Below are 26,820 nucleotides of genomic sequence, written 5' to 3' on the forward strand. Positions count from 1 at the left end.
CTAGGGGATGGCAATGCCACAAGATGAAAGGAGCCTGAGGCCCCAATGTCTATGCAGGATAGAGTTTTCCCTCTTTATGCCCATCTGCATTGAACTGTGATGAGAACAAGAAATTCTTTCATTACGTTCAGCCACTGAAGTTTTGCGGTCATTCGTTATAACAGTTAGCCTTCTTTGACAGGGTTTAAATGGACAAAAGTTCTTCAGAAACTTCAAAGTGCTATACTAGTGTTACTGGTTATTATCATGGCTTTTATTCTAGAAAACCTTTTGAGTGCACAGCTGCTGATTTTTTTCCGTGTTCTATATAGTCTTTGCATCTTCTCAAGGATGGAGAGGGGACTAGGGGAGCCCCTTGGAAAATATCCAATGGTCTGACTGCATGCAGGTGTGCATGCCTGGATGCCGGGGGTAAGACTCCTTCCAGAAAGAGGAGAGGATTAACTCTCATGCTTGGAGGTGTGGGCCTGTCTCAGAATAGACTCTGGGCAGCAGTACCTAGCACGGGGGGCTGTCATGTGGGCCTGGGGACAGCTGTCTGAGCGTCAGCTCCTTGAAGGCTGAGTGCTCCAGGTCTGAAAAAGGGAGGTGAAATTGGACCAATTGTCAACAAGCTCTGGGAGATCTTGTTGACCACTTGAGCCACTCAGAACTCTGTACCCTTCACATGTGGCTGCTCCCAATCAGGAGCCAGATGCTGTATCTATAGTAACTCTGAATGTTTACAACTCTGGGATAGGTTTTTTTTTTTTTGAGGAAGATTAGCCCTGAGCTAACTGCTCCCAATCCTCCTCTTTTTGCTGAGGAAGACTGGCCTTGAGGTAAAATCTGTGCCCATCTTCCTGAACTTTATGTGTGGGACGCCTACCACAGCATGGCTTGCCAAGCGGTGCCATGTCTGCACCTGGGATCTGAACCGGGGAACCCTGGGCCGCTGAAGTGGAAAGCGTGCACTTAACCACTGCACCACCAGGCTGGCCCCTGGGATAGGTATTATTACTCCCACTCTTACAGATGAAGAAACTGAGGCTCAGAGAGGTAGAGTAACTTGCCCAGGATCATACAGCTAATAACTACTAGAGCCAGGATTCAAACCCAAGTATCTTTGACTTAAAGCCTGTGTCCTGGATACTGTACCTTGCAGCCTTCCCAACAGGGGAGAGGTACGGTCCCTCCGCCCAGGTCAGGACTGAGAAAAGTGACCCCCTGGCTCCATCCTGGGATTCCTCATGGTGTTGGCTCCTCTCACCAGCATGTCTGTCTCCTGAGTTTGGAAGAAACTCCCTTCTGTGAGCATGTGAAGCCTCAGGTTGAGAGGTGGAGGCCACCAGGAATAAGAAATAGGGAGGTGGGTGTGTTGGGGAGAAGGAAGGGGAAGGGGTGAGGGGAGAGGAAGAAAAGGACGGGGAAGAAGGAGCTGAGCAAGTCAAGCGTGAAAAGGAAGGGAAAAGCAAGAGGAAGGAGGAGGAAGTTGCCTCCCTGGAGGTTTCCATCTTGAGCTGGGCGCCCTCACTGTGGGGAGGGAGGTTGCTGGACTGCCCTTAGGGTGTCTGGGTGTCTTCCAGCGCCTGAGAGTCTATGGGGATTTGATGCCTCTCTGGTACCTAGCTAGTCCTCAGTTTAAGCCTAGCCCAGAAATTGAGAACAGTTCCAATTACTTTCAATTCAGCAGTTGATGGTTCAAAATCTAGTGCCACTCTGACAGTCCTCCTGGAGTTCGCACAAGCACGATCCTGCTTCTTGGATGTGTGCAGGATGTGTCTGGGAGAAGTCATCCCTTCCAGTCTGCATGTGCCTGGCCTGGCTGGGATGGATACTACCACATGGTTTTCTGGCAGCTCTGCTGGGGCCATCTAAGCCAGCTCCCCTGGGGCCATCTAGCCAGCTCCCCTGAGAGACGCCTGGCATAATAATGCTATATTTGTCTCTTTCCAACTGTCATTCCATTAATGTTTGTATCTGGCCCAAAAAGCTTTCAACAACAGCCAGCACCACTTCTCTGATCCTGATTGGGAGGAGGAAATGCATTAAAAAGCAAGTTGCTTCTCCGGTCGCAGGCCTATGGCTCAGAGAGGCTCTGGGCTGGGTCCTCCCCAGAGCTGCCCTGCACTGCAGAGTCCCTGCCAGCTTTCCAGAGTCCTTCTGTGGGGCTGAGCTCCAGGGAAGGTAATGAGGATTCTGGCTCGCAGAGGATGCACTTTCTGTCTTTTTCTCTGACTTGGAGTGAAGTTGGAGGAACGAGCAGTGGCTGAGCCTCTAGAAATATACCCTGGTGACCTGAATGTGTACCCACATGTCGGCATTAGAGGGGAAAAAATGTTCAAGCGGGGTCTCATTAAGCCTCCTTACATGAGAATTCCCCTGTTGTGGAAAATCGAGATTCTGCATGGTGTTTTGAAGTTAATCTGTTAGAACCACCGGTTTATTTTACTTTCAAAGTAACTTCTTTTTTTTGAGGGAAGGAATGCCTTTAGTCAAGTTCCTAATTTTCAGAGGCTCTGCCGAGCCTTCCTCACTGGCTGAATTATAACAAGACCAGTGAGGTCATTGTCAATGGATTAATTATAGCAGGGCTGGTGAGAAAATTCAACCTCCTTTGACAAACACAGCTTAGCCACTTTAAGTGAACAATTTTCTACAGCAAACATTCCAACACACGTTGTCTCCAACACACTTTTATGGGCTCATAATTGCAAGTCAACAGTCCTTAGAACGCTTAAACCATTCAATATTATAGGAAAGTTCTTCACCTTTCTTCATGAACAGACGTAGATGGAAACTCAACTTTATGATGACAAGATACAGAAAGAATATGGATTTAACCTAAATTTCGTAGTGGATATGTAAATATTTTCTAACCTTTTTCATCTTTCTAAGCAAAAGCCTGTGCTAACCCCAGGTTTTGTGCCCCCCAAGCACTTATGTCAATAGCTTCTTCACTTCATGTTTTTTCTTAATGTTTTTTTCATTAGATGCCATTTAATCAAGTCTGAATAAAATAATTTGGGGCTTATTGTATTTGTATATACACATATATATATTTCCATATCTAGTTGTGCTATTTGCTGAACAGCCTACTCTGCAATACAATGGGGTAGGATTAGAAAGAGCTGGAAGCTTGCTTCGGAAGGAAGAAAAGTAGAGGGGCAGCTTTTTTCAGATTTGATCCTCTCTTGTGTGTCACCTGAGCCCTGGCTATGGAGGCCTGCGCTGCCAGGGAGCAAACCCTGGGGAACACGGAAGTGGAGCATACTAGAATTCGGAGGGGCGGTGTGGTGTTTGCTGTGTGACCTTAATCCAGTGTGTCACTTTGTCTGAACTGTGTACATAGTGGGGCTCTCTATGAGCCTAGAACCCACCCTGGGGCCTGCACACAGTGGGGGCTTAATAAATATTGAGTTATTCAATGGATCAATGAGCACGTTCTCCAGGTGGGGGGGGAGAGCTCACCACCTCCCAAGCTGCCTGCACTGTCTGGGCCCCAGGGAATGGATCTAATCCCTGGAACTGGGTGTGACTCTCAACTCTCTTCTCTGGGCCCAGGACACTGAGTGACGGTGGGATAATTAGGAGCAGGGTGCTCCCAAATCATCCTGGAGATGGAATATAGTAGTTGGATGATAGGCTGGATATACTCTGGCTGTGGTGTATTAGTCACTTCTTAGACCGAAGAGCTCAAAGAATTGTCCCTATGATCACCTCATGTGTCCTCCTGGTGTCCCAGGGGAGGGCAACATGGTTTTATTTCACTAGACCAGAAGTTGGCAAACTTTTCCTGTAAAGAGTCATGTAGCAAATAGTTTATGATTTGTGGGCCACACAGTTTCTGTCATGACCACTCTATTCTGCCATTATAGTGTGAAAGTGGACATAAACAATTGATAAACAAATGAGCATGGCTGTGTTCCAAGAAAACTTTATTTATAAAAACAGGTGGTGGCCAGACTGGGCCCATGGGCCATACTTTGCATTAGACTGTGAGTTCTGTGAAGCTGAGAGTGCATCTGTTTTGGTCTTGACGGGAAGTATACGGCAGTGGTTCAGAGCATGGTGTGGGATCAGACAGTCTGGGTTCAAATCCTGTTCCACCACTTCTTAGCTGAGTGGTTGTGAGCATGTTATTTAATCTCTCTGTGCTCAGTTTCCTCATCTGTCAAGTGAGGATAATAGTAGTGTCTACCTCATAGAGTTATTGTGGGAATTAAATGAGATAAGACAAGCAAAGTACTTAGAACAGTGTCCATACATAAAAAGCACGTAGTGAATGTTAGCTATTACTAGTTCGATCTCTGACACTTAGCACAGCGCGTGGCACAATGAAGATGCTCAATAAATATTTTTGTCATGAACCTGAGGCCCAGGAGGGCAAAACATCTTGTGTGATGTCTCAGCATGAAGTGGGAGTGGCACCGCATCGTGAGGCCACATGGCTGACTTCCAGACTTCTGTCCTATCTTTCAGGAGCCTTTAGTGGCATGACAAGTTCTTGTTATGCAGGCATCAAATTATTTATAGTCTCGGCACTCTCCATAGGGCAACTTTTTTATAGGTTCATTGGCTTCACTCTCTCAACCCTGGAAACCATCTTCCCTGAGGGATGAGGGTCAGGGAAAAAACCTTCAACTTCTAGGTTGCCCTGTGTGTGTGTGTTTTCTCTGCCTCCCTCAGTGGGCTTCACGCCACCTTTCCCAGGGTCTGACTCAGTAGCAGGGACAGGGGAGTGGGATGAGGTCTGAGTAATGGGGCAACCATGAGAACAAAGAGGTGCATCGTCCAGGAAGGGGGAGCCTCACCCTAAGTCGAGGCTTGCTGCCTCACCTGACCTGTCTCCTGGATTGCCCGGACTAGGGGATCCAGCAGGTGAGGACTTCCATTTCTGAAAAGAGAGGAAGGATGAAGTTCACGCCCTATTTAGCTTTCAGAAGTTTGTCATCTTCACACCTGAGTACTGTTGACAATCCCTTCTCCCTGCTATTCTCAGTTACTGTCTGTTCAAATTCCCTCCCCCTCTCCGCAGCTACCACAGCCAGAGGGTGGGGGCAGAAGGTGAGGTGGGTGGGCCCTGCCCCTCCTCTAGTGTGCTGGCATTTCCCAGGCTGGGCACATGGGGGAAGCCTTAGGCGGCTGACAGATTGGGAGAGGGTAAGGGAAGGGAGGATGCCAAGAACTGGGGTTTACAGGGCAGAAGGACTTGGCTGAGCTCACAGAGGCTGCATGTGAATGGCACTGGAGAAGCTCTCCTAGAGAGGGCTCCCTGGTGCGAAGAGCAGGTCCAAACACCCACCCTCAGCTCTCACGAGGGCATGTTCCCTCTCTCCACAGCAGATGTGACTGCACACTCACCCCAGGTGGAGGCGCAGAGAAGGACCCTTTCCTTGCAGTTCCATGCTCCTCCAGTGCTTTGTGTAAGGTATTTAAAAAGGTCCCTGCTCTCTTTTCCATGTGGAAACCGACCCTCCCTCACTCTCAAATGTCACCAAATGTGGGCTTAGAGCTGTGAAATGCCAGGGAGCTTTGCTCTGAGTGGCTGTGGTTGCTACAACCCAACTCATTGTAATTGGGCCAAAATTTTTGTACACTCCTAGAACCCAACTGTTTCTATATACAGGGAAGGCTCCTGGCCAAATGCCTCCTGGTGGGCTTCTTTGCAGGGCCCCGAGAGTGAGTGTCCCCTTACGTTTCGCACCCTCAGAGCCTCACTTGCCTCACCCTAGTCCCAGCCCTCCTCCTCTGTGAAGCCCAAAGGCCCCAGGCAACAAGATCACCAGCTGGGCAGCTGGAAGGTCTTGTGGGGTGGAGGGGAGGCAACACCACGGGCCGTGCTGCTGCAGCTAGAGGACGACTGCCCCCAGGGGTGGTGGTGAGGAGGACAGCTCATTCACCTTGGTTTGGGGTTGCATGAAGTCACTGTGACCAGGGCTGGATGACCTCTCCAAGCTCTGGCCCCTTGTTCTTCTTCATTTCCTCCCGAAGTCTCAGAAGAGCAAAACACTGGCAAGGGAGGAGCCAAGGGGACTTTGAAGAGAGGGACTGTGAGTTTGGGTTTCACTTATCCTTTGCTCCTTGGTGCTCTGATGGGTTGACTATAAGCAGCCCAGGTCTCTCTTTCTCCCTCTCCAGCAGGGGCTCCTAACATGGGCCACTGGATGTTGTATGGGCTTTGGGCAGCCTGTGAACACCTGCGTGGGCATGTAAGGTATGTGCTTATCTGTGTATGTGCATTTTCCTGGGAAGAGGCCTGTAGCTTTGATCAGATTCTCAAAGAGGTCAGTGGTCCCCAAAGGGTTAAGAAACACTGATTATTTGCCTACTGAAGTAGAAAATTGTTCTGGGGAAGTTGGTCTGGGGAGTTCCTTATCTAAGGACAGAGCTTTGTCTTTGGAGATGAGTGGGAATAGGGGACAGGAGCCAGGGGACTTGTTAGAGCCATCTGGACCTCGTCTCTGAGCCTCAGGAGAATTTTCACAGTGGGGCGTTTGAGAGCTCTTATAACACTCTGCTTTCCCTATATGTTTATTATTTTTACCCTTTGTCTGTTTGTCACTAAAAGATAACAAAATAAAAAGATCAACCAGCCTCAAGAGAATGAGAAGACAAGCCACAGACAGGGAGAAAAATATTTGCAAAAGACACATCTAATAATGGACTGTTATTCAAAATATACAAAGAACTCTTAAAGCTCAATAACTGGAAAATGAACAACTTGATCAAAAAATGGGTAAAATACTTGAACAGAAGTATTCAGAAGATACAGAAGGCAAATAAGCGTACAAAAAGATGCTCCACATCATATTTCATCAGGGAAATGCAAATTAAAACAACAGTAAGATACCACCCCACACCTATTAGAATGGCCAAAATCCAAAACACTAGCAACACAAAATGCTGGTGAGGATGTGGGGCAACAGGAGCTCTCGTTCATTGCTGGTGGGAATGCAAAATGCTGCAGCCACTTTGGAAGATAGTTTGGCAGTTTCTTACAAAACTAAATATACTCTTATCATAAGATCCGGCAATTGCACTCCTTGGTATTTATGCAAATCATTGAAAATTTAGGTCCACACAAAAACCTGCACACACATGTTCAGAGCAGCTGTATTCATAATTGCCGAAACGTGGAATGAACCAAGATGTCCTTCAGTAGGTGATGGATAAATAAACTGTGGTATATCCAGACAATGGAATATTATTCAGCGCTAAAAAGAAATGAGCTATCGAGTCATGAAAAGACACAGAGGAAACCTAAATGCAATGCATATTATTAAGTAAAAGAAGCCAATCTGAAAAGGTTACATAAAGTATGATTCTAAATATATGATGTTCTAGTAAAGGCAAAACTCTAGAGACAGTAACGAGATTAATGGTTGCCAGGGGTGAGGGGAGGGAGGGATGAACAGAGCACAGAGGATTTTTAAGGCAGTGAAACTATTCTGTATGATACAATAATGGTGGATACGTGTATTATACGTTTGTCAAAATCCATAGTGTGTACAACACCAACAGTGAAGCCTAATGTAAACAATGGACTTTGGGTGATAATGTTTGGGTCATAATTGTGACTTCATATGTACCCCTCTGGTGTGGGATGTGGATAGTGGGAGAGGCCGTGTGGGCAGTCAGGGGGTATGTGGGAACTCTCTGTTCTTTCCGCTTGATTTTATAGTGAACTTAAAACTGCTCTAACAATTAAATTCTGTTAAAAAAGAAATCCATCTTTTCCAGGCTGCACGTTTTCCTTAGGAATGGGGTGAGTGAGGTGGGGAAGAGAAGTGCTGGGCTGTTCCCAGGTGGGTGGAGCCGAGGGGAGCTCTGGGACCACTGGAAGCCATCAAGGGGCTGGTTCTTCACAGCAGACAGAGAGAAGAAAGACAACAAAGGGGAATTGGCCGAGGACAGAGCTGTGCACCCAGAGGTTGCAGAGACTAGCAAGGGGCCCCTAAAACAACATCAAAATATCTTCCACCAGTGTAGTGCTTTCTTAACGCCAGGTGCTCTGCTGAGCACCTTAAGGGCATCACTTATCTAATCCTTACAGCAACCCTATGAGGCGGGCAGGGCCGACAACAAAAATATTAAGAAACTGGTGTGACGTGGGCTCTGCCCCAGTGCAATGGAAGCAGCTGGAGGGACCCGGAGGCCCCTCTGTGCTAGGCGCTGCCGTCCGTTTAGTTGCTGGGTTAGGGGGTGTCTGGGCAGTCCTGGGCAGGGGCCAAGGCAGTGGTCAGGGAGCACAATGCGGGGGGGTGGAGGGGGCTGACCAGGGGTTCTCAAACTTTAGCCTGCTTTGCAATCATCTGGAAGGCTTGTTAAAACCTAGATTAGGAGACCCCGACTCTTGGGCTGGAGTCCAAGAACGTGCACTTCTAACAAGTTTCCAGGTGATGCCCATGCTGCTGCTCTAGAAACCACACTTTGAGCACCACTGCTCTTTACCAAATATTTCGATGTTTGAAAAACTAGCACAGCCCTGGTTGAATATCAGGCCTGGGGGTAAGAAGTACCTTTACCTCCATTTCAGTGATAGGCAAATAGAGGCTTAGAGAAGTGAAGAAACTTGGTGTAGATCCTACACCCATTGGACGATGCCTGGGGCCCTGAATCCAGGCTGCCTGACTCCAAAGATCTGTCTCTGTGCTGAGTTTCCAGCCTCCCAGCGCCCTCAGGGCCAGCAGAGGTCCCGGCAAATGGCTGACCACCTCTGGGGAGCCCCCAGGGCTTTGACAGGCTTCCGGGGGATAGAGGCATGCTGGAGCCCTGCCCACTCATGTTGGGGCTCACTGTCTCTCAGCTGGCCTGAGGAATGCTCCTGACGCCTGAGCCACTTGGCGCTTGCTTCCTCAGGCCCCCTCCCTCCCAAGTAGCAGCTGTGAAGTTGACGAATTACACTAAACTGTGATGCCTCCTTGGGAACCTGTTCCAGGATGTGCTGCGATGGCTTCTTGAGAAGGCGACAGGCACGTGGTCTGAAAACGAGCCTCTCTCAGCTCCCTTGCTCAGCACAGCAGCTGCTCAGAGGCAGCGTGGGCCCTGAGCGGCCCGCTGGGGGAGCCTATTAAGAGCCATAACACTGTGAAAAGCACAGTAGAAATGCTCCATTAAATCTGGTGGGGGGCCTGCTTAACAATGGCACCTGCCCCAGGAGTCTGAGCTCGGCTCAACCCTGCCTCAGTCTCCAGCCTGGCTCTCCCTCTCTCTGCCCCTGCAGGCCCTTCCCAAAGGAGCTTTGGGCCTGAGTGACTCTGAGTTTCTGGCTAGAGCTGGTAAGAGTGTGGCTGAAAGGGTGTGATGAGAGCCCAGGAGGGAGAAAATCCAAGGGAGATGTTCTCTACGCTGCCCAGGGCTGGAACGTGCATGCTATTCGGTGCAGGTCATGATGCTAATGAGGATGCAGGATGCTCTGGGCAAGAGGGGCCCCTCTGGACCTTGCACTTTAGAAGAGTCCCATTCTGGCCCTTTTCTAGCCATAACCCTCCCCAAAGGGCAAGGAATCCTTGGGGCCAAGAGGATGTGCCCATCCGAGGTCCATGACCCCCTTTCTATACCACAGTTCAGATACCCGAGAACCTGCAGTTCGCTGCTCAAATGACCCCAAGCTGGCTTCTAGTGTCTGTGTAAGCTTCTACGCCAGCATGTCCTTTAAAGAGTGGACCATGTCATTGTGGGGTGTGGACCGAGCTTGGACATGCGGGCTGGATGTCCGTGTGTGTGTGTGTGTGTTTTTGTGTGAGGTCCCTTGAGGGTGAGACAGAAGCCAGTGTAGGAAGAGGTGGGGGGCAGGCTGGGGGCTAGATCCCCATTGCTCCTTGTGCCAGAGCAGAGCTCCAAGGAGCCCGAGAATTCTAAATTTAAACTTTCCAGGCATATGAAGATATATTTGTCAAGGATAGAGTCTATTTCATCTCACAGTTTGTTAGCTTGATTTATAGCTTTTAAGTACAGTATCTTGCTCCTGGCCCTGTGAGTGTTTGGGGTGGGCCCGGGTGAAGGTGAAAGCAGGCTCTGAAGGCCTCCCTGATGTAGGCGAGGCTGAGGGCAGTGTGCTCAGACTACCCAGCACAGCGTCAGTGCAAAGGACAAAGCTGGGTAATGCTCCAAGCCCCAGGGAGAACACTCATGTGTCAAAGTGCTGATGAGCTGGCAGGAGCCCTATGAAGGGCCACTTGGATGACCCGTGGTCTTGTGAGGAGAGGGCCCTAATCCAGATACATGCTCCCTGACCTTTGACAAAGACCTTGACCACACCTTTGACCTGCTGTTCTCTCCCCTTATCATCTGGGGCTTTTGTCTCTTCCCCTTCTTAGTTGGTCTCGCCTATGTGCCCCTCACTCCCACCCCACCACAGACACACCGTGAAGTTGTACGGTAACTCGCAGGAGGGAACAGGCCATTGGGGAAGGAAGCCCCTCCCTGGGGGTCCCCTACCATGATGGAGACCTCTGTTGGACTTAGCAGGGTTAAGAGGGCTGCTGCGGAGCATTCATTTGGGAGAGGAGGCAGGAAGGAGGGTCCACCTCTGCGACTCTCAAATGGCCTCGCTCTTGGCAGGGAGCGGGGTGGGGGGCGGAGGAGAAGTCCCTTCCTTTATCAGAACCTATCATTTGAAGGACTCTCCTGGATCTGGATCCCTATCTCCATCTCTCTGTCTCTCTCTATAATTTTATATCTATCTATCTATCTACCTACCTACTTACCTACATATCCATCCATCCATGCACCTACCTATCTGTCAATCTATCTCTGTGTCTATCATCTCTCACTCTCTTTTTTTAAATCAAACATGGGATTTTAACATATTTCTCAAGCACCTACTATGTTCTAAGCCACGTTAATACCTTGTTTACTCCTCATGAGACTCCTATGAAGTATTATCCCCATTTTATAAATGGGTAAATAGACTTTTAGAGGTGAAACAACTGGCCTAGGGTCGGTAGAGTTGGGGCCTCGGTCCATGACATCTGACTTGGAGTTTTGTGTTTTTGTGCAGCTTCCACTGAGGGAAGATTATCCCTAGGTGCTTTTTTAAAAAAACAAAACAAAAAAAACTCAGGAACTTGGTTTTTTTTTTTTAATCAGGAAAGAGAAATGCTGCCTGCAGGGTTTGCCTCTCTCTCTCTCCAGCCACGTTCCCCGGCCCAGTGATCCCGGCTCTGAGGAGCACGATGGGCACCAGGCACCGTCTCTGGTTGAGCTGCCTGCAGCCCCAGCCCAGCTGCTCCCAGAGGGCCTCGCCACCCGCGCTGCTGTCTGGGTGTGCCGGCCAGTCAGACTGCACAGACCGGCTCTGACAAAGTGACAGAAGCTGTGAAAACAGCTGTTTGATATTCCTTGGTGCTTTTTAAAACAAAACAAGCAACAAAGAGGTTGAATGAAATGAGAAAAGACCCTTGTTTTCATGTGGATAAGGATATTTTTAGAGAACATTTATTTTCCCTTTTCCTTGCTCTTGTCTCTATTTACCTACGCAATCCTTTCTTGTTCTCTTCGCCTCTTTCCCTCTACCTCTTCTTTCCTTCCTTCCTTCATTTCATTAAAAAAAATCTTCCTGATACTGTTTCTGTGTCTTTTTTCCCAGCAAAGTTTTCTCTCCAAGGATATTCTTTAACTATTTCTCTTTGTTTCTCATTCTTCGCATCTTCCATGCTTTTGTATATTGATTCATCTCTCTAGCTTTGGGTACATACCATCTCAAATGTGTAGTTTTATGAATTTCAGTGTTTGTTTTATGATATGCAAGGTGTCTTTAGTTAAGCCAAGGTGGGGACAGGGAATTCTAAAACCAAATGGACCAGCCCCTCCCCTCAAACCATCATTTAACTTAGATAAACAAAAGTGTGTGTAAAAGCACAGGGTGTCTGGCAGTAACTGGCGGTCCGACCAGTTGTTCCTCACACAAACTCTCTCTCCTTATAGAGAGAGGAGCTCCAGGTTCCAAGGTATTCACAGAGAGGAATAGGTCAATTACAGGCCCTCAGCTGAGTCATTAAATGCAGCTTGACCAAGCTTAACACAAAAGATAGACTTTTATAGCCTGTGACCACCTTGGTCCTTGGAACCACTGCGCCCTTCTTCTGGATTCTAGGGCCTGACTCCTAAGCAGGGTATCTGTGCCCTGGAGTCCTTTCAGGTTCCCTTGAAGATTTTCTCCCTGTGTCTGTGGCCTACATTAAATTCCACTAGTGCTGTGTCCTCTAACCTCCAGCTCCCTTTCCCATCCCTTTTTTCCTGTATTCTCTCCAGACAAGGCTGTTTCCTTCAACTGCTAATTTCCTGGTTGCTCACCGCAATTAGTTTTCTATGACTCCTCATCTCTTGTTCTAGTTTTCTTCTCTCCTAAACCGAGAAGAAGTTTCCTTTGTCCTTCTCTTTTTTTACTTCCTGCTGTCTGTTGTCTATGAAGCCCCCCATGGTTCATCTCAGAACTGGCCTTGCTCAAGTTGTATATGCATCACCATGTGCATAAGATGCAGCTGGAGAGGTCCGTGATTGCAGCTGGAATGGAGAAGGCAGTCAGATCTATGGCCAAAGGCAGACTGTCTACTCCTTCCTCCCGAATTGAATCTATAAACACACTCCCAGGATGGAGAAGCTGTGGATCCCTGCTGCTGATACATGCCCGGAGGAGACAAGTGATGGCTGCAGGAAGGCGGAGTCTCTAAAAGAGCCCAGGATGGGCTGAGCTATGCACTTACAGACGTTTCTCTAACTTTACCAAACAGACAAGTCTCTCCTCCTCCTTTGGAAGAACCAGAAGGAAGTAGAGAGAGGATGGCAGGAGTTTTGCTGTTCCCTCCCAGGAGATAGAGTGGAATGCCTCTCTCTCCATGGAAATGTGTGACAATAAATAGCTATTTAACATCTGGTTGTTACACAAGAAATAGAAAGGGGCTGTGCAGAGGGCAATTGTGACGGCATGTCACAATTCCCAAGACGTTGGGAGTCATTGGTGTCTTCCCCTAATGTTTTCACAGTTCAGGCAAGAGTAGAAATTGAGGCCCTTCTAACCCATCTCCTTTCTCTTTCCCTCCATCCCTCAGTATGGGGGCCTCATGTGTATTACCCACTTGTCCAAGTCTGTCTACACCCTCTCCCAACACTATCTCTTTGGCTACCCGTTGGGCCTTGGTATGTCCACACCTGTGGTACTGCACATACTTGGGAATATGGACTTGGGAAGGAGGCCTGTGAATTCCCTTGTCCTAGATACTCAGAGTATTGCCTGAAAGGGAGGTCATAGACTCCTGCTGGGCATGTCTCTTAGCCCTGTGGACTCCTCACCCTGTGGGGACGGGCATAACCAGGAAGAGGAGTGGACGTCAGGGGTCCCTAAACTGTGGAGCCAAGACCAGAGGCCCTGGCTGCCCCCATGGATCCCATACATTTGATTTTCCCTCCACCCATCCCTCTAGGCTTTGCTGCCTTCCTATTCCTGGAGACGTTCCTGTCAGTAGACGGCAAGGGCAGAGCTGTAACCGCAAGTGGAACTGCAGACCTGAGACCTCTTCTTTACTTTTATCACCTTTCTGATTCCAGCCAAGAATGTGTCGTGATTCCAAAACACGCTCAGCAGCACTGTGTTAGGTCTATTCTGGTTTCTGCATTGATTCACAATGAATAAAAATTAAGTACTAAATTTTATGGACTCCTTAAAAAAAAAAATTCCTCCTCTTTAAGCTTTAACTATCTAGTGCCTCCGGGAGCCAAAGGCAACTTTTAATTAGCACCTAACTACTGCAAAGAGAGGAACTCTGATAATTGCCCAGCAACCTTAAATTGCAGCCTTCTCTCACTTGCAATGCGCCTCCAAGTACATGTCTGAACATAGTCTATCCAGCTTTTGGGGAGCCCTTCCAGACTCATTTTAACTATAAATACTGCCCCGGTCATTGCAGCCCTAACTCTCACTTGTCTGATCTCCCAGTTATGTGCCCAAATACAACACCTCTCCCACCTTCACCCCTAGCCCAGGTTGCCTTGTGTTAGTGGTGAACTCCCCATGTCCATGCTGGGTCTTCCTGTTAGTTTCTCCAGATAAGTAACGTGATGGTAGGAAACACATCTCAAGCGGTTCTTATTAGTCATGTGACTTTCTTTATATTTTAACGAGTTCCCAAGTATGAACAAAGGAGAGAAGTGAGAGAGTTACAGCACCAGGTAGCAGTTGCTCACTTCGCTTACATGGTGTGGAGGGAGCTGTTCTCTGGGGCGACGGTTCTCAAGCTTTCGTGTTCGAGCAGCTTGTAAAAAGTGCAGATGCCCAGCCTTATTGACTCAGAGTCTCCCAGGGATTCTGAGGCAGACCAAGATTTGAGAACAACTTTCCAGGGCATGACTTGCAAAACCAAATCTACAGACAGGAAATATCATATGAGTTTTTAAAAACCAAAATTTTTTTTTAAGAAAAAGAAGTTTCTTAATGAATGCTGAGAAAATACCAATGGAGTATGTTCTGAGAACATAGACACAGACACATACACACAAATATAAATTCTAACTAACAAAAACACCATAAACATCAAATGCAAAATTGCCTGGTAGGTTTAATTCATTTATGATGAATCCTAGGTTTATTTTCAGCCCTGGTCTGTTTGCATTTGACCTTCCTAGCTGTCTTCCAGTTCTCTGTCATTTCTGTAGTTTTGCTCATTAACTGTTGGATTTTACTGCCCTGAGGAAGACATTGACTCCCTGGGTTGGGCTTCCTAACGCTGGCTCTTCAGAACCCACCCTTCATTCCACCTACTGCCTGAGTGCTTGTCTGGCACATAGGACTGTCCCCTCACTCTGCTGCTTTACTCAAGGTTTAAGAGGCAGAATTAAATACTTTAAATAGTCTCATAATTCCTCACACGTATTTAAAAGTCCAAAGTATAAACAAATAAATGTTTGGCTTATTCTGTGTTCCAACCGAGTCAAAGTATCCTTTAGACTTTGGAGAGACGATTAGAAAGCCATCCTCTGAAGCTGAAAAAAGAGGATGAGTTTAGAATACACATAACTATCCCTCTATGAATGTGTGAATGTATCTCCAGTGAGTGTAGACCAATTTGAAAATCTCCTCAAGAAACAAAGATGTCTCCTATATCTTCACAAATTAAAATGTGATGCGAAGTGGTATAATTAACTGCAATATGTTTAAGGCAATGTTGTCAAACAGAAGGTTGGGTACTGTCTTGACTCCAGATAAAAAGGAACCCCAAATGAAACATTTTTCAGCACATGCACCTGCTATTCCATTGCCTTTGTAGGTATATTCTTAGAGTAGAGAAGGGATATACTCAAATAGAACATATGTTCCAGAACAGGACAAAATTTCTAATAGAAAATTTCAAATTTCTAATTTTATGCTTGACTTCTTAACCTGGCCCAGTGTGTTTTAATTCATTTATATTTTGTCTCAGATTTTTTTGTTCCTTACTAGTTTTTCCACACGTTTGTAATTATTCTGATTAACCATTGCTTTAACTTTTGTTCTGAGATTGGCCCTTGAAACTAGTTTCAACTTAAAAAGTTGGACTCATGGAAACAGAGAGTAGACTGGTCGTTGACAGGGGCTGGGGGTGGGGGAAACAGGGAGAGGTTGATCAAAAGGTAAACTTGAAGGGCTGGCCTGGTGGCGTAGTGGTTAAGTTTGAGCACTCTGCTTTGGTGACCCAGGGTTTGCTGGTTTGTAGCCCGGGTGCAGACCTATGCACCACTTATCAAGCTATGCTGTGGCAGGCGTCCCACATATAAAGTAGAGGAAGATGGGCACGGATGTTAGTTCAGGGCCGGTCTTCCTCAGCAAAAAGAGGAGGATTGGCAGGGGATGTTAAGTCAGGGCTAATTTTCCTCCAAAAAAAAGGGTAAACTTCCAATTATAAGATGAATAAGTTCCAAGGATCTAATGTACAGCATAGTGATTGCAGTTAACAATACTGTATCGTATGGGGCCTTTTGCACAATCCACTTGGGGGGCCTGGGGTTCACTGGTTCGGATCCTGGGCCTGGACCTAGAGCTACTTATCAAGCCACACTGAGGCAGCATCCCACACAGAAGAACCGGAAGAATCTACAACTAAGATATACAACCATGCACCGGGACTTTGGGGAAGAAGAAAAAAAGAGGAAGATTGGCAACAGATGTTAGCTCAGGGCCAATCTCCCCCCTAAAATAAAGAATAAGGTAAATTAGAAAAATATAATACTGTATTGTATACTTGAAATTTTTGAAAGTAGGTCTTAAACATTCTCACCAAAAAGGAAAACAAAATTGGTAACTCTGTGAGGTGATGGACATGTCAATTAACTTAAGTGTGGGAGTCACTTCACAGTGTACATGTATATCAAATCATCATGTACCCTTTAAATTATTAGAACTTTATTTGTTAGTTATATCTCAATAAAGCTTATGTCCCCTAAATATAGTTTCGATATCTCCTAAGACCTTCAGCTCCCTTTGTCCTGGCTCCTCTCCCGCCGGCAGCTGTTGGCCGAGCCCGCCTGAAGACGATCTGCTCGGAGTCTCTTGAGAAGAAGGCAGCGTGGGTGGCTCCTCCCGTCAGTGCCAGAAATGCAAACCTGAGAGCTGCATTTGTCCTCGCATCCTCGGAGCAGGGTGCGCCAGGAGAAGAGCCTCATGCGGAAGCGGTGTTGGCCACCCCTCAGCATGGACAGCCATCGCCTGGTCCTCTCCCCACTCGCCAGACAGTAAACAGCTTACTTACGGAGACTGAGAACTTGTACATCTAATTAGAAGAGACGCAAAGGAGACACTGCCAGGCAGGTACTGAGAGCAAGTATTTAAAAAATAATAAAATAAAGAATTATTAATTATCACAATTTATTATTTAAAAACAATAACCATGCTTTGTTCTATGCATTTTACATCTATTACTTTAATTCTCAAGACAATCTTACGAGACAGTCACTAATATTATCACCATTATACAGATAAGGAAACTGAAGCACAGAGTTGTTAAGCAACCTGTCTAAGATCACACAGCTAGTAAGTACCAGAACTAGAATTCCAATTTTGTCTGATTCCAGGGTCCAGGCTTTTGACTAGTATGTTATACTAACATCTCTGTAGTGTGGAGTAGAGCAAAGCTGACATTAGGAGTTGTGACAGACCGAGAGATTAACCACCCTGGACGCCGGGCTTAGAATACCGTGACCAACCCAGGCCCCAACAGATGCTGGGCTGATGCTGCCTTGATCAGGATGGGCCCTGGAACAAAGTAGGCCTGAGGCCGCCGGTAGAGGACAACAGTGCCTGGGACACATCTAGGAAGGACACAAGCTGACAGTCTCTTCATTTCCTCACTTTACTTTAACTTTGTCCAAAACAGCTGCTCTTTATAGATGTGTAATTTGGTTGGCTGATGGAAACCAGAGTTCAAATTCCAGAGGACAGTGACAAAACTTCTGTAAAGGAGGGGCTCCAGGATGACAATTGGTGGAAGAGGAGGAGGCAGGCTGGGGGAATTTCACTGTGAACGGTATATTTGCTTAGGGTAGCTTGGGGGTGATGGAGATTGAGGGGGACTAAAGTTCCCTCCTCAAGCCGTTCCCTGGTCTGCCACTGGCGTGAGCTGGATGCAGCGTTGTTAGTAAGTGGCTAAGTTCAGCTACCTCTCCATGTGTGTGGTGTGATGGTGTGCTTGTGCCCTCAGAAACACAGAACAGTCAGGCGTCCTAGAGACCCAGAGTCCTGGAGCTTCTCTTCTGAGCAGTGGGAACACGGCTAGCGGGTCTGAAATCTGCCGGGCTGTGGAACAGAAGAGGAGGAGCTTGGGACTCTGCTCTCTGGGATGGGAGCGTGCTTAGTGATCAAGAGTGGATAAAATTCCATTAGAGGTAAATGTTGTCAGACAGCAGGCTGGAAAGATATATTTTAAGCTGAGAAATTACTTAATAAATTCAGACCAACACTCTGTGACATTTCCCACAAGACTTTAATGCTGTTTACAAATTCCAGAGAACACCCTGAGTTGTTTCTGGCATGGGCTTATGATTTATTTCAAAGGAAAATGGGACAGAGTGTGTGGGTTTGTGTTTAATGTGAAAAGGGATTTGGAGATGAAAAGTCAACTGGCATGAAAGATTGCAGGGCAAATGCAAAGTAGCGGAGCATGTGGGTGGCCTTGGAGCATGTAATAGCGTATTGAGAAAGGAAGGGCCTCTCACCCTTCCTGCGCTAATCAAATAGTTCCATTTGCACAGGCCAACACCGCATTAAGGAGGACGAGTTAGGAGGCAAAGCCGGAGCCCGGCTTTCCGAAGCACTTCAATCCCGGAGACTTTCATATGGAGAACAGGCAAGCTTCCACCCCACGGAAGGAGGCCAGTCATCATTCATTCTCTGCAAAAGTCAACATTTAGAAGACATCACCTTCATCTGTAACAAGATGGACATCACTTAGACCAAAGGAAGGCATTCCTAAAGAAAATAAGACCTTGGACTAAGAATGTGAAGGAAGATCTGGGAGGAAATTTTCCACATCTGATACTCTGTGTTTCTTGGGAACAGAGGGATGGATTTGTTGACCTTGTGATTTCGTCTCTGTGTTCTTTGTAGTGTGGAGTAGAGCAAAGCCGGCATTAGGTCTCGAGTCCAGAGACCACACAGGGGTCAGGAAAAGGACTTGGCTGTGGGAGTGGTCCAGGGGTCAGTGGGTTCAAGTTCTGGGTGACCAGGGAGGCAGCAAGGTGGGGCCAGGCTGGCAGGGAGAGGACAAAGTGATGAAGGCTCTTCTCTCTCCCCTTCCATCTCTCCCCGTCTCTCAGGGAAACTCCGAGTCCCATTCATCTTCTTGCCATGGAGTATGTGGTCTGAATGGGAAACGAGGACAGTGACGTCCCCCATCTCTCTTGGAACAAAAAAATGACATTCCATTTGGTTTTGGAAAACACACAATATTCCACTTATAAAATATTCAATCACTGTCATTAATCCTCCCGCTGGGCTGGCCCTACCCCACTCAGGCATGAGCTGCAGACTTAGGCTGTGGCCGCAGGCCCAGGAACCTCTCCAGCTTCTCCTTGTGGACAATATAATTAGAGGCGACAGGGTCCTCTGTTCTCAGCGTTGCACTCTCCAGGGCAAGGGTCTGGGTCTGCCGGGACCTCCAGAGCAGTCTCTAGGCTTAAAGCTAAAGAGCCCCAATTGACCTGGGGCTTCCTGTGACTGGGCCGAGGATTTACAGAGAAGTTCTAGGCCTTGACAACGTTCACTCCTCTTAACGCAACAGTGGTACCAGCTCTGGAGGTTCCATCCCACTTGCCAAAGCTCAACTGCCTGCCGTAAGACGTGGGTAGCCCTCCCCATCCTGTGCTGGCCTGTTGTTCTTTTTTCCTCAAGTTTTTCTCTCTCACCTTCCTCTTCTCCTCTCAGATTTTTTCTTATTGTTTCAATATTTATTTATTTTTTGAAAACAGAATCTCAAAATGTCAGAGCTGGAAGGGGCTTCAGGAGCCACCAGGTCCAACCTCTTCATTTGACAGGGGAAGAAACTCAGGCCCAGAGAGGGTAAGGCAGTCGATGTTTTCCCCAAAGCTTCAAAGCAAGCATTTCCCCCTCTGTTCTTCACCGCAACCCCCCCCCCCCCCACAAGGAACCATCCAGTTGCCAGGAACCTAGGCTCCTTGACTGAGGAAGTACTCCCAGCCGTGCTGCCTGTGGCCAGGCATCCTGAGCATCCTCTGGACCTGCTGCACTCTCAGGTGACCAAATGAGGCACCAAGGTGGCACAAGCTGGCTGATGGCCTTTTATTTCTGGCTCCAGGGACTGAGTTTTCCGTGTATCATTCTGCTTTCTGCTAAAATAATCTTCCTGTCAAAGCCTTATTTTTCCTGCCCAGACTCTCTCTCTGTGTATCAGCTTCTTGTGCTTCCTGAGCCCTCTTGCTCTCATGGTTTGCACCATCCTAGGATGCATCCTCTAGGACTTACCTGGAGAATCATAGAAAGGATCTCTCCTCTCTTCCCTGCCCTGGGGGCTCTGTGCTCTTGCTCCTCCCAACCCCTGGATGCTCACCCTTTTCTCCTCACTCACCTTGCCTCCCTGAGACACCACTCAATCTTCGCCAGAGCTCCAGACTGACGTGGAGTTGGCATTTGGTGAAAGTTCCTCAGCACTTTTTAGGAGGGAGTTTTGAGCCTAAAAATGTAGGGAGGAGGGGTGGGTATTTTTCTTCTCTGGGGAAACTAGCTACTGGGTGTGGATGGCGTTTGGTCCATGTGACTGTCCTCTGAGCCTGACCCCCAAGCCCGAGGAAAGCCATGTAAGTTCTTGCTGTTGGAATGTTCCATTTGCTCCTGGAGAGACTGCCTGGCCTGGATTGGGAGGAGACTGTGGGTAACTGTCCTTAATGCCCAACTCCTGGCCCCAGGCTCCTACTAAGGGTGGGGACGGCGACCTCAGGGAAGGCTGGACAGATACCCCTGACACTCCCCATCTCTCCACCCCTTCAGGTCTCTCCAAAGGCCACCAGGCCCAGGAGTCTTAGCACCTGGGGTTTGGGCCAGCCCAGGATCAAAGAGTTGGGAAGATCCTAGGAGTCATCAACTTCTTCGTGTCTAGGAGGGGGAAAATGAAGGGCAGGAAGATGACGTTATCCCAAGTCCCCCAGTTTGTTGGTGACATAGCCAGAGCATGAGTGATCGCCCTTGCTTTCCAGGATGTAAGCGGCCATCACCAACACTACCTCCGTGAGCATCCCACAGCTCTGTGAGGTCAGCAGAACAGGGAGGTCATCCCATTTTCCCAGATGTGGAAAGAGTCCTCCCCAGTTCTCTGAGACCAGACTTCTTGGTCCCACTTGGGGTGCAGTATCACTTGGAGAGGTGCTGAGGGTCTTGGCAGACATTGGCCCTGGTTCCATACCAGCGCTGCCAAGACCTCCCTAGGGGTAGTTCTGTCACTATCTCTAATCCAAGGTCTCGGCTACCTCAAGGGCATGCATAAGAAGTGGGCAGCTAGTCCATGGTGGCTGGAAATTACAAAGTCCTTTTAGTTATGAAAAGGAGCGGGCATCACATTTTGTTTTGCACACGCATCAAGTCGCTTGGGGATGTAGAAGAGAAGGGGGTGGGTTGAACAGGGACGCCGACCTACCCCTCGACGCTCATGATACTCAGTCTGGTTCTGTTTTTCTCCTGTTCCTTTCAGCATTGCTCCATGATTCTAAAATGAAACATTCTGTTTTCCAATATAACCTTTCTAATGAAGGAGTTGAGCTAGTGACTCCAAGAAAAAATTAAATCACAGGAGCTATTTGACTCTGCATCTGCACATTCCCCGAGTGAAGTTGAGACTGGAAAAAAGTGGCTGGAATCCGCAATCCACTTGGCCTTGTTCAGCTGAAGCGGCCCACCTGCCAGCAGCTCCTGCAAAGCCTGGTCAGCCAGCCCCTGGAGAGTCACACGGAGTTAAAAAAACTCTGACAAGAACAAAGCTAAAGCTAAATAAGCCCTAGCAGCCAGGACAGAGCTTCTCTCTTATCACAGAAAGATAATTGCCTGCTCTGGCTTTGTCCTAATGCGGCCAGCAGCCTCGCTCAACACTCCCTCACCTCCAGGATGTCCTTTAATGATGAGGGGAAGGGTTCACTTGATGCCACGAACAAGGGCCATGGATCGCTGGGGTGAGGACTGAGCTGGACCTTCCACAATAAACATTTTCCTTCTAGAAGCAGCCCTTGTCCTAACACTGGCTCTGGGCTTCCTGTGATGCCCATTCATAAATGATTCAGGCCCTGCTTTTTGCAGAGCATTAAAGCTCTCTCTCCTTCCTTCACTTGGGAGCACAAACAGCAGCCCGGTGCTGGAATTTAATACCTGGTAAAGCTTTCAGGTTCAGGAATAATAAGGCAGTGCTGTAAACAGCATACAAATCCCACATCCAGCCAGCAATAGTTGCTAGCTTGGCGGGGGCTCAGGGGGAGAGGGAGAGAAAGTGCTGCTGTGGACCTATGTGGGGGCTCCCCTGGGAAAGAGATCATGCTCTTTTCAGGGGTGCAGCAGAGGGTGGCACTGCTAGGCTCCTGGGAAGCAGCATTCTTAGTTCTCTGTGAGCCTAGGACCAGCTGGTTTGATCATGTCTCAGGAAGGCAGACACCTCCCCAGGGCTGGTGGTCCCAAGGCCAGGCCACCGAGTAGGGTTTTCGTTACTATTCCACTGCCCACAGTTTGAGGGGGATGCAGTGCGAGTTCAAAGCCTGGACGTACGTTCCCGCTGCCTGCCAGGACGCTGGAATCCTGTTGCTTTGGCCCCTGTGAGTCTGAAGTGCCAACTTTCTCAGTGCCCCTAACAATCTTAGCCTTGCTTCCGGGCCCACCTGGACTCCTTCAGAGAGCTTTCTTCAACAGTCCTGCCCAGTTTTGTAAAGTCAAGTGGAAGTAAATTTCTCTAACCTGTAATAACAGTGGTGCTGATATAGTGACAACAATCATGATAATAGCTAACATTTACTAAGCACATCTTTTGTGCTAAGTTCTCCTGTAAGTGCTCTTTTGTATGAAATCAGTCTCCTCTCACACAGGCGTATGAAACAGGTCATAACATTGAGGAAGTGGAGGCACTGGTCAGTTTGGATTTTATGTGCGCATGCGCATATGTGCGTTAGTCTTTTGCCTGCGCTGAGCTCTCCGAGGGGAGGCGGTGTGTTACACGGTGAGGATTGTGAGTGTTTGGGACTCTGCTGGGCAGGATCTGATCAGTTCTTATAGCAGCAACGTGAGGTAGTCAATATTCTGCCCATTTTTCAAATGAGGTTCAGAGACGTTAAGTAACCCTCTGACTGATCTCAAGTCACACAGCTTATAAGTGCCTCAGTTGGACATGGAATATGACCTCTGTGTCTTCTATTGTCTGGTGGTTGAATGCACAAGCCCACCACCACTTACCAGTTCTGTGACATTGGGCTTAACCTCTCTGCACTTCAGTTTCATTGTCTGAAACCTGGTAGGTAGAAGTACCTAATTCTAAAGCTGTGATGAGGAATGAATGAGATAAATGCATGTAAGGAGCTCAGAAGAGGGTCCCTGGCACACAGTAAGCACTCAATAAATGTTGGTTATTATTATCATGGCTCAATGCAACGCAATGCAACAAAGGGTACATGAGCACCGATGATGTGACTCTGGACCAGACGCTATAGTCGGTGCTTCTCTGGTTTATTCCTCTTCTCTACTTTCCATGGTGCCTTGAAAAGCGTTAAGCACCTAGTAGCTGATCAATGAATGCCTTCTGATTGATTTCTGCAATAAAGCTTGCAGATGGGTCCCAAAAGAGCTCTTCTGCCTATCATTGTGCATATCATCATCTGTCAGTCTTTGTCTTTCTTTTCCTCTCTGCTACACCCGATTTTGAAAGAACCAATGGCTGTGTGATGGTAAAAAAAAAACTGGTTCTGGGAGCCAGGTGACCTGGGGGTCTGCTTTAGGTTCTATACTGACTTTGACCTGGTTAAGTTAGTTCCAGCTTTTGGCCTCTGTAAGGGTTTGGCTTAGATGATATCTCAGATCCCTTGCATGCTTCAGTTCTTAGGGAAAGTGAGTATTAAGGGCAGGGACACCTTTCAACGCCCCCCAACTCCTAGCGCTTTGATCTCAACTTTAGAACTTGGCTGTGATTTTTAAATTGTTTTCAGCCAAGGAGGAGGATAAATAACTGTAAGACCACCCCCCCACCCCCACCACCCGTGTTTGGGTCCGCTCATCTCTCTACTCCTAACTATGGCTGTGCCCACACTGGCCACGCTCAGCATGCCTCCTTTCCTTTCGTAACCCCAGCTCAAGTCAGGGAAGGATTCTGTGAATATGTATGTGTGCACATGTGTGAAGTAGCTACTTTGGGGAAAATCCTGATTCTGAGCTACCCATTGGCACCTTTGGCTGCAACTTTTGGGAGGAAAGAGACAATAAGTGTTTGAACTTCACTGAAGTAGGCTAACTTTGGTCAACTTGTTGGGTTGCCTTCCAGGGCCCCTAGAACATGTATGTAGGGGATGTGGTGGAGGGAGTGGTCAAACCATATGCTTCATCTGAGCAAGTGGAGAAATGTGGCCTGGTTCACCCAGGAAAGTTGGGTGGAAAAATCAGGGCAGAAATTTGACATTGCTGAGGTGAGAGCGAAGAAGGAGGTCTCTCCATCCTAGACGATTGAGGCTTTCCCTTCAGGGATGTTGCCATGGGGAGAGGAAGCAGAGCTAAGGCAAACCCTCCAGGAATTGTTGTGAGACCCTACAGGTGCAATGCTTACCTGGGAGGCAGGAGTTGGAATCACGTGACAGGAAAAGGGAAGGCATGCCGTCTTTCTTGGAAATTTGGGATAAATTATGAGACTGCCTAACTTCTTCAGCACCATTAGGAGTTCTCTTTGGGATACTTCTTACAGAGGAAAGACTTGCTCTTACTCTTTGAATTAGCAGCAACTAAATCCTTGGTTGAAAAGGAAGTGGATGGACCTGGCAAGAAGGAGAGAAGGATGTGGAGGAGAAAGGGTAGGGAGGAGCTCTCTTCCTCCTCTCTGAGGGCAGGAGCAGCAGAGGCAGCTGGCCCCGCTTGTCTCCCCAGCCTGGCTTTGTCCTTTATTCTAAGACTACATATCCTAAAGGGTGTGTTGAAAGAGAATGTTTTTAAGAGTTGCCTTGTACCTGCCAAAACCACGGTCATGAGTTGGCAGGGCAAAGTCTCCTTGTGGACATCTGTGTGAGGGAGGCTCTTATTAGGCTCCTCATGTTCTCTTATCAAGTGCCTTGAGTACACCTTGTCCCAGCAGGTAGGGCCTGGGGTGTGAGCCTTCCTTGCCCTCTGTAGGGATCATGGGACTACAAAAGGAGTCAGGAGAGAGGACAGCAAATCGGGGAAATTTGTGACCTGGCAAAGGGAGCATGAGCCTGTGGGGTAGCACACCCAGGGCACCTTCTAAACCAGCAGACGAGCAGAGTCAGCTCCAAGACACGCCTCCAGCACCCACCCTTTCTGGGAAACCTTCCAGAAATCCTCCACCTTTGCTCCCCCTCACCCCCTGTATACCCCCCAATCTTAGCTCTTACTGTAACATATGGAAATGACTTGATGGCACTCGGTCTCCCCATATAGGAGATGTCCTTGAGGGACTGTGTCCCCCTTACCCTGCACTTCTGTGCTCAGCCGGGCTCAGGGTGCAGGAAGTGTGGGTCAGTTGGGCAAACTGAAAGCACCGCACATGGCACTCAAGTGTTAGCTTCCTTCCCTTCTAAATATTGTCACAATGACCTGACCCTGAGGATGAAGATCTTCACTTTGAAGACGTACAGCTTTCCAGCCAATGTCAGCTTCTACCTGCCTGCTCCCACTTTCCTGCCCTCCCAGCCCCCTGTCTCATGGCCTGTGCACAGGACACAGAGGCTTTGATCTTAGGCCACATTTTGCTGTTAGGCCTAACTAGCTGAGCATACCTACACTCCCTGTATAAATTCCAAAGCCGAGAGAGACAATTAGGGGGTCATCTACTGTGGGACATTGCCCATGCCTCATCTGTCTCCATTAGTATGCATTGCTGAGAGCTGGCTGTGGATCCCCGCTCCTCAGCACCCCTCCCCTAATGAACCCCATTTCAGATGGAGCAAGACAGAGCCACTCGGTTAAGAAATTATTTCTGCTTCCTGCCAAGGAGGAAGTCAGGAGCAAGAGCCTCTTCCTTGGGGGCGAATTATTTAATCACTTGTCTTTCCCCTTGAATCAATGCCACTAATGAACATCTTTTGCCTCTTCCTCCTTTCCCCTCTGCCCTCCCCCTTCGCCCATCAGCCTCTTATTATTCCAGCTTCCTCTTCTTGCTTCTTCTGGTGTCATCAGTGACTACCTAGGGAAGGCTGGCCCACATTGCAACCCAGCTGTTCTCTACCTCTTCTCATCTTTCTCCCACCCAACCCTCACTTCCCCTTCGGGTCACAATCAGTCTGTTCTGGAATGATACCAGCTTCGGGGAACAGGAAATGCCAGTACCTGCCAGTGTCACATAAAAGAAAGACCCTGGGCTACCTCTGAGAGGGAGACTTCAGAACACGGAGGTGGGTCTGGGCAGAGGGAGAGGGGAGCAGCAGAGTCATTTGTCATGGCTAAGTGGAAATTTATTGCCATACCCCCAGGGCTATAGAAAAGCTTCAGCTAAGCTCACAAAGGGAATAGGAAATTCAACAATTGCCAGAAAAAGAAGCCTCATCCCCAAATCAGTGTAAGGGCTGCTGATTCTTATTTCCAAGGTGTGGTGGCACTGGGCCCCCAGGCAGCTCTGGGGCATGGGTAGCCTGAGGTTGGATGGTATGAAGAACTGGGCTGCTCATCTCTTTGACAGCCCTGCAACTGTGGGCAGTAGCTGGCCAGGGGTCAAAGTGTGAGTTCTTCTGCCTGCCTCCTCCCCTTTCTGTGATGCTGGGGCGAGCTCCCTGGACACTGTGCTTACACTTCAGGAGTCCTCAATCAGCAAGCCTGGATAACGTTTATTAAGGGCCTTGCACTTCCCTAGGCACCAGGTGGGATGTAAAAGGGTTTGATGTGTCCCCACTCCTCAAACTACTTGTAATCCAGTTGAGGAGAGAAGACTAATGCATGGATTGAAATTGACAAAACAGGGTTAATGTTGAATATGCACAAATAGGAGTGTGCACAAGAGAGAGTTCCAGGTGAGCTAGGAGTCCATTAATCAACTCATATTCCCTAAATTTGTACAGCAATTTGCAAAGTGCTTTCATACAGAAATTTATTTTCTTTTTCGATTCTTATGCCAATATTTCTGTGGTGAGCGATCACTATTTTACCATTTTAAAGATAGGGCAACTGAGGTGGAGAAAATT

General features: G+C 48.0%; 2 long non-coding RNA genes across 2 annotated transcripts in view; both read left to right on the forward strand.

The window, feature by feature from the left end:
- LOC139081631 (uncharacterized) overlaps positions 1 to 26,820 on the forward strand; it is a 148,737-nt gene that overhangs the window by 54,884 nt on the left and 67,033 nt on the right. The window lies entirely within an intron of this gene.
- Positions 16,567 to 21,674, forward strand: LOC139081577 (uncharacterized). The gene is made up of 2 exons (XR_011536696.1): positions 16,567 to 16,762; positions 18,202 to 21,674. It is a non-coding gene; the product is annotated as an uncharacterized lncRNA (long non-coding RNA).

Source organism: Equus przewalskii, unplaced genomic scaffold, assembly GCF_037783145.1.
Source record: "Equus przewalskii isolate Varuska unplaced genomic scaffold, EquPr2 ChrUn-13, whole genome shotgun sequence".
In the NCBI taxonomy this organism is placed as follows: Eukaryota; Metazoa; Chordata; class Mammalia; order Perissodactyla; family Equidae; genus Equus; species Equus przewalskii.